The sequence below is a fragment of the Gossypium hirsutum genome, chromosome D06 (genome assembly GCF_007990345.1).
Source record: "Gossypium hirsutum isolate 1008001.06 chromosome D06, Gossypium_hirsutum_v2.1, whole genome shotgun sequence".
In the NCBI taxonomy this organism is placed as follows: domain Eukaryota; kingdom Viridiplantae; phylum Streptophyta; class Magnoliopsida; order Malvales; family Malvaceae; genus Gossypium; species Gossypium hirsutum.
In genome coordinates, this window is record NC_053442.1 from 27,078,877 (window position 1) to 27,087,457 (window position 8,581).

At 33.0% G+C, this 8,581-nt stretch overlaps 2 non-coding genes across 2 annotated transcripts; both read right to left on the reverse strand.

Moving 5' to 3' along the window:
* Positions 1-1,451: 1,451 nt before the first annotated feature.
* Positions 1,452-1,558, reverse strand: LOC121218938 (small nucleolar RNA R71). The gene has a single exon (XR_005915419.1). It is a non-coding gene; the product is annotated as a small nucleolar RNA R71 (small nucleolar RNA).
* Positions 1,559-8,172: 6,614 nt separating this feature from the next.
* LOC121218883 (small nucleolar RNA R71) lies at positions 8,173-8,279 on the reverse strand. The gene has a single exon (XR_005915365.1). It is a non-coding gene; the product is annotated as a small nucleolar RNA R71 (small nucleolar RNA).
* Positions 8,280-8,581: the final 302 nt, after the last annotated feature.

Consider the following 8,581-nt stretch of genomic DNA (forward strand, 5'->3'; position numbering starts at 1 on the left):
AATTCGTGTTAGGTTGATTGCATTTCGTCCACTTAAGTTATTAAAATTATGTTTGTGTTGTTATAAGTCTTGGTAAATTGTTTGATTAAGTAAAATCATGATTAAGTTATTCTTGCATTATAATTGTAAGATAACTAATGAATTAGTTTTTAAATCGTGTTGGAATTGTAATTAATTTACACAATACTTAATCAGTGCATGTTTAATCTTCTAAGGTAGCTGAGGGTTAAATTAGCGACGATATTAAATGATACATTAGGCTTCCTTAACTTGCAAGATTATTGTGATTAAACTATTTCAATGTAGGAATACATTGTTACCTCACTTAATCTTTTATTTGTTTATGAAGATTGATTAATTGTTTGAATTGACATTGGAAAATGTTCAAGAGATTAGTTAATTTAATAATTACGTATGAGCAGTAGTTAGCAAGTTACCAAGTTATCGTGAATTTATTCGTAACAACATGAACATGAGTTTAGTAATTCTAAGTGAAGCAATGTAATTAATCTAATACAATTATGTCATCTTGATTAAAATCATCTGTTGAAATCATGCATTGGAACTCTTATTTTTATTTTATTTTATTTTACTTAGTTAAATTTTAGTTTTTAGCCACTTTCTCAAAACCAAAATATTTTTCTTCACCAAAGTGCCTTTAATTACATTCATAAATAATTCTCTTTACAGTCCTTGTGGGTACAAGAACTCGACATGGTCACTTTATTACTTGTTGCGATTGTGTACACTTGCATATTTCCGTCATTCCAAGTTTTTGGCGTTGTTGCTAGAGACTGTTTTAAAAGATATTATTTGTGAAATTGTGAATTTTGCATTCTGGTCTTTTCTTCTGTTAAATTTTAATTCTATTTTTTTTGTGTTTGTTTTAGGTGCTTCTAAGTATTGATCAAATTATTGACTTACTCCCCGTAGACTTTGAAACTGAAAGGACTTTTAGAAAAAGGAGAAGACAAGTGAACCAAAGAAGGACCGAAGAGACGAATGTCAGAAATCAAAACCAAAATCCAGGAGGAACATTCACTTATATTACTCACAATTCGATCATTATTGCCGATGACAGAAACTGTACCATTCGACAATATGTCATTCCTCTATTAAAGGAGCTCAATCTGAGTATTAGGAGACCCAAAATTGAGGCACAATAATTCGAGCTAAAGCCGGTAATGTTCCAAATGTTGCAAAATATGGGTCAATCTAGTGAGATTCCTGCTGAAGATCGACATCTTCATCTTCGGCTATTCATGAAAGTGAGTGACTCATTTAAACTATTACAGGTGACTGAGGACGCCTTGAGACTAAGATTATTTCCATACTCCTTAAGAGATAGAGCATAAGCATGGTTGAACTCCCTACCATCTAGTTCTATAACTATATGGCAAGAGTTGGTTGAACATTTCTTAATGAAATATTTCCCTCCTTCTTTAACCACCAAGATCCAAAATAAAATCACTTCATTTCAGCAACTTGATGAAGAATCTTTATATGATGCATGGGAGCTATTCCAGGAGTTATTACGAAAGTGCCCTCATCACGCCATTCTTTACCGCGTTTAAATGGAGACTTTCTATATTGGTCTCAATATTCATACTAGAATGATGGTGGATGCTTCAAAAAATAGAGCCCTTATTTCTAACTCTTATAACGATGCTTACGAGATTATTGAAAGAATTTCTAACAATAACTATAAGTGGCCAACCAGCCGAGTAGCCTTAGAAAGACGAGTAGCAGGAGTACATGAAGCAGACACCCTTGCTTCTTTGGCAGCCCAGGTATCCTCTATGTCTTCTATGCTTAAGAACATAATTGTTATTGGTTTCAATGGTAACTTGCCAGGTCAGTAGCCGAACCAATTCAAGAATATTTCTTGTGAATACTATAGAGATGGCCATTTCTTTGAAAATTTCCCATCGAATCAAGATTAAAAATATTACATGGGAAACAAAATTGGAATGATTCGCAATCAATTTCTTACAACTCCTCATGGGAAAACCATCCAACTTCTCCATGGAGTAATCAATGGGCGGACCATAGTGACTCTTCTATGCCATTTCGACCAAATTATCCGCCAGAATATTCTCAACAAGTGCAACGACCTCCACCAACTGAATCGTCAAGTAATCTTGAGATTTTACTAAAGGCGTACGTAGCGAAGAATGATGAACTAATCCAAAGCCAAGCAGCAACATTGAAGAATTTAGGAAACCAAGTGGGACAACTAGCCAATGAGCTCAGAAGTAGCCTCCAAGGTATTTGGCCGAGCGACACAGAAAATCCAAGAATTTTGGGCAAAGAACATTGCAAATCAGTCACTTTGCCAAGTGGAAAGACATAGGAGCCCAAGGTGGTTGAGGTTCAAGATGAGCCTGTTATAGCTCAAGGCAAAGAGGAAGTTCAACCGAGTGTTGAAACTTCTATATCACAGAACTTAGATTCGGTGATACTTGATGAGGCAAACTCTAAACCAGTTAGTTTTGATTACCTAACACCCTTGTCGGATATAGAAAAATTTCCATAGAACAGTTGTCTAGTTAAAGTTAAGATTCAACCACTCCCATATCCTGAAGGATTTCAGAAGTAGCAAAATGATACTCAGTTGAAAAAAATCTTTGATGATGAGGTGACCTTTAATGACTTCAATGCTGCTAAATCCCCAGATATAGTTGAAGACTGCTCTATCTTTTCCAAGATGGAACCATTGGCTTCTATAGAATTGGAGGTCAATTCTTTAAACGATCCGTTAGAACATATTCTACTAGAGGATTCGCCAAGTGATGATGAAGACAAGGAATGTTTGCCTTGGTTAAAAGCTAAGTCGAAGGAATTCACTCAAGAAGTTCCACTCAAATTATTAGAGTTATCATCTCAGGAGTATACGCAACCAAAGTCGTTGATTGAAGAGCCAGCTGAATTGGAATGAAGATTTTATCTCCTCATTTGAAATATGACTATTTGGGTTTGTCTTTGACTTTACCTGTAATTATTTCAGTTGATTTCACCAAAGATTAAGAAGAAGAGGCACTTGTGATTTTGGAAAGGTACTAGAAGGATACTTGATGAATTATTTCATATATTCGAGTCAATGGTTAGAGAATTTGTAGGAATTTCAGGAAGTTAAACAAGGCCACCAGGAAAGATCATTCTGGGTTTTCTTTCCTTAATAAGATTTTGGACAGATTTGATGGGAAAGAATATGATTACTTCCTAGATGGTTATGGTTGGTATAAGAAATAGCCATTTGACACCACCATGGTCAATGACGATCTTGAATAAAATGGAGGGAGTTCTCTTCACTTTCTCTATCGTTATTTTATATTTTTAGTTTTTTCTCATTGTAATAAAATGGTAGACTTAGATAAAATTTTATTTGGTTCATTACATTAATTAAAAATCTGTCTAAGAGATTAAGACTTAAGCAGGACCATCTGTGAACCCTCCAGTCTTTCCTGGGAGTTTCATTTAATGTAAATTTTTGAAAAATATTTTTCTAAGTAGCCCGAAGAATTTAAGTATTTGTTTTGTTAAATAAAGGGTCAACTTTTAACCCAAGTACTAATTTATTTTAGCTTTTTTTAGTTTACTTTCAGTACAGAAGCTTAAGATCTAAAAAGGAGCTGCCATTGGGCTTAATACACTGCTAAGAAGGGAAATATTCAACCCTTTTCTACACAAACCTATAGCCCTTACCTTGATCTACTGCCACTCCCAAGTATCCCAAGAGTGCATTTCACTTAACCCCTTATTGTCGCAGCCCTTAACTCCCTAAATCACCACCCCAAATGCCTTCATTCGAAGTCACCAACTATTACACCTAAACTATCCTGAAAACCGCCACCCTCTTCAGCTATAAACCTTACCATTGGCTACTCAACCACCTACACAAAACTAAAACCACACTTAACATATTTTCTAAGTCTGATGGTGAGAGTCCCTTAATCTAGTACCATTTAACGAAGTGAATAGTTTTATTTAATGGCTATGCTGCAACACATGTAGTTCTAGCAACAAGCTTACTGGAGATACTAAAAACTGTGGGATGACTCAATCAGAGATACATTTAAAAAAATATATATTTCATAACTCGTTTGTTTGTGTTTGGATTTCCAGACTTTATACTCAAACCATGGACTTCAATGTCAAGGAAGGAACGAGGCGATCAGATTTTGAGGGGTCTGCAAATAAATAAAAATGGGGGGAACTTTACCTTATGCTATTTCCTTTCTTAGGTTATGTTAGGATTAGGTTCTATTAGGATTTTTGTTTTTCGCATAATAAAACAAGAGGTGGAAATCATAAATAAAAATGAACAAGTTGCAAAGTACAAAATGTGACAATAGATATATAACTGTCTAGGATTGGATCTAGAGAGAGCTTGGTACTTAAGCAATCAAATTGACTCACCTCCGCTTTTCTAGAATCCTACCTGGTGTATAGTATCTATTCACTTTTAACAATGAGGACATTGTTCATCTTAAGTAGGGGGACCGAAAAACGGAAAATTGAAATTATTTCCTCTCATAATAAATTTTTCTTTTAATTATGGTTAAGTTATATTTTGTTCAAAAATTTGAAGTTTTGTTAAGTATGCTAAACTTCAGTATGAATAAAGTTCTATTATTTCAATAATTATATGTTAATCGAATTATGACATAAATGTACTGTTAATAAAGTATGTAAATTATACCATAAATTTTTTAGCTCATTAGGAATGCTAGACATGCATGAAAGTTTAAGTCTCTAGAATTGACTTAGTAATTTCTTAAGGCGAAATCCTAGGAAGCATGGAATGTTGAAAATGATTTTGGCAAACTTTTGTTTGGACCATTTGAGTCTTTCAAGCCAACCTTAATAAATTTTTATCCTTTGAAACTCAACTTTGAGACTATATGGCCCAATTTTATTTGAACCTTTGCAATATTTAGCCATCACTTTTCTCTTAATTATCTTTAAATTATCCCAAACACTAGACTTAGTACTTTTCAGAATATTCTTTGAAAATAAGTTTGGGGGAGTTAAAAGGAAGTATCAAATACTCAAAAAAGCAGAATGCTCATGAAAGAAAAAGAGAAGAAAAGAAAAAAAAATGAAGAAGAAGAAATAACATATGTATCTGAAAGAAATAGATGTACAAAAGAGCATGTGAAGGCAAAATGAGTTGGCGTATTGAAGGTAATTAATCTGAAGGCCCGATTCAAGCAGAGTCTAGGGTTTTTAGCCTAAATTTATCCATCTTTTACCTACCCCTAGCCTAGACACATTACAACCTATTTAAAAGACCTATTGATTCAAGTTTCTATGCTACCTACATTAGTGGAGAGAAATTTCTATGTTCAATATATGAAGGCATAAATTAAACTTAATGATTGTAGCTTAATCTTAAATAAGGGAATAAAATCAAATTGGTAGGGATTTAACATGTCTTTATTGAGTAAGCATTTAGTCTATTTTTGCTATCATAATAATAATTGAGATTAATTTGAACGATATATATACTTAAGTAGCATAAATCTCAAAAATTTTCTTCTTAAGCATAAGTATACTAAATTCATTATTTTGAGAAAATTGTTTTCTGACGGAATCTTTCAAAGGTGTTTCCGAGAAATCCTTTTCAACTTATGCATTACTTGGGATGAGCAATGAATTAATTTTAGGGGTGTGGAAACACGACAATATATAGACATTTTCATGCCTTTTTAAACTCAAATTCATGCAATTTTGGTGTAATTCTTGTAAAAAATATCGAATAATTATAAAATAATTAAATTGTACTTAAATTATTAACACATAGAATTTTAATTAATTTTATAATAAATTTTGATTAATTTTGATTTATTTTTTATAGATTCGTGCAAAGGGTGAAAATTGGTTCGGTAGACACTACTAGAAGGACAAAATCGAGAACCGAATTTTGAAGTATTGAGGTGAATTAATTTTTCAGCCTAAAACGGTCCAAATTATGAATATCAGTTCATAATACAAATAATTTTAATTTTAATCCAATTTATTTTGGGTTAAATAATTATTATTAACTAAATTATGAAAGGAGGCCCAGTTGTGCTAAACTAAGAAGACTAATCAAACCAAGCAAATGGGCTGCCCAAAACCATCCAACATGCTGACCCAATCAGCTCAGATTAGCTTATTATTTGACTTGAAAATCATCCCTTGAAGTTTCCTAGACATTTCATTCAAACCCCTCCACTTATCAAGCTTTTGTAGATTTCCCCCTAGCTAAATTGAGTTTCAAACTTGCCACATGTGTGGCCGGCCATGAGGGGAGTTGAAGGCTGCTGATTTTTTCTATTTTTAATAGCCTATCCAACCTATAAATACCCCCTTTTCTGCTTATTTAAAACACACCTCTCATCCTTTCATTCTTCACTTCTCTCTCACTTCCTCTATTCAAAACCCTTCATTTGTTCTCCACTTTTCCCTTCCATTCCCTTACTGATTTCCCCTCCTGGAAAATATCCCTTCAACCACCATTGGAAGCAGCATTCAAGTACTCATAGAAGCCTCAATTCAACAAGAACAACCAGAGAAGGAGGAGTAGAGGAAACTAGTCAAGCTTTGGAGAAACACCGGATTTGATTCTAGTTCCCTATCCTTTAATTTTATTGTTGTTGTTATGAACATGTCTATGAATACTTGTTATGTTGATATATTTAATTTAATTAATATGACTTAAATTTAATTCATGTTAGGTTGATTGCATTTCGTCCACTTTAGTTATTAAAATTATGTTTGTGTTGCTATAGGTATTGGTAAATTGTTTGATTAAGTAAAATCATGAAGTTATTCTTGCATTATAATTGTAAGGTAAATAATGAATTAATTTTTAAATTGCATTGAAATTGTAATTAATTGACACAATACTGAATCAGTGCATGTTTAATCTTCTTAGGTAGCTGAGGGTTAAATTAGCAACAGTATTAAACGGTACATTAGGCTTCCATAACTTGCAAGATTATTGTGATTAAACTGTTTCAATGTGGGAATACATTATTACCTCACTTAATCTTTTATTTATTTATGAAGATTGATTAATTTTTTTGAATTGGCATTAGAAAATGTTCAAGAGATTAGTTAATTTAATAAGTATGCATGGGCAGTAGTTAGCAAATTACCAAGTTACCGTGAATTTATTCGTAACAACTTGAACATGAGTTTAGTAATTCTAAGTTAAGAAATGTAATTAATCTAACACAATTATGTCATCTTGATTAAAATCATCTTTTGAAATCGTGCATTGGTACTTTTATTTTTATTTTATTTTATTTTATTTTATTTTAGTTAGTTAAATTTTAGTTTTTAACCACTTTCTCAAAATCAAAATATTTTTCTTCACTAATGTGCTTTTAATTGCATTCATAAATAATTCTTTTCACAGTCCCTATGGGTACGATAACTCAATATTTACTTTTCACTTTATTACTTGTTGTGATTGTGTACACTTGCACATTTCCATCGTTCCAAGTTTTTGGCGTCGTTGTCGGGGACTGTTTTAAAAGACATTATTTGTGAAATTGTTAATTTTGCATTTTGGTCTATTTTTTTCTATTAAATTTTAATTCCAGTTTTTTTGTGTTTGTTTAAGGTGTTTATGAGTATTGATCAAATTATTGACTTAGTCCACATAGACCTTGAAATTGTAAGGACTTTCAGACAAAGGAGAAGACAAGCGAACCAAAGGACCGAAGAGATGAATTTCAGGAATCAAAACCAAAATCCAGGAGGAACATTTGCTTACAATTCTCACAATTCGATCATTGTTGCTGATGATAGAAATTGTGCAATTCAACAATATGTCATTCCTCTATTAAATGAGCTTAATTCAAGTATTAGGAGACCCAAAATCGAGGCACAAAAATTCAAGCTGAAGCTTGTAATGTTCCAAACGTTGCAAAATATGGGTCATTTTAGTGGGATTCCTACTTAAGATAGACATCTTCATCTTCGGCTATTTATGGAAGTAAGTGACTCATTTAAACTAGTCGGGTGACCAAGGAAGCCTTGAGACTAAGATTATTTCCATACTCCTTAAGAGATAGAGCACGAGCGTGGTTGAACTCCCTATCGTATGGTTCTATAACTACATGGTAAAAGTTTGTTGAACGTTTCTTAATGAAATATTTCGCTCTATGTTTAATTGCCAAGATCTGAAATGAAATCACTTCATTTTAGCAACTTGATGAAGAATCTTTATATGATGCATGGGATCGGTTCAAAGAGTTATTGCGAAAGTGCCATCATCACGCCATTCCTTACTATGTTCAAATGGATACTTTCTATAGTGGTCTCAATATTCATACTTGAATGATGGTGGATGCTTCGACAAATGGAGCCCTTCTTTCTAAGTCTTATAATGATGCTTATGAGATTATTAAAAGAATCCCCAGCAATAACTATTAGTGGCTTACCAACCGAGCACCCTCAGAAAGACGAGTAGCAAGAGTACATGAAATGGACACACTCTCTTCTTTGGCAGCCCAGGTATCCTCTATGGCTTCTATGCTTAAGAACATAATTGTTAATGGTTTCAATGGTAACTTGACAGGTCAGC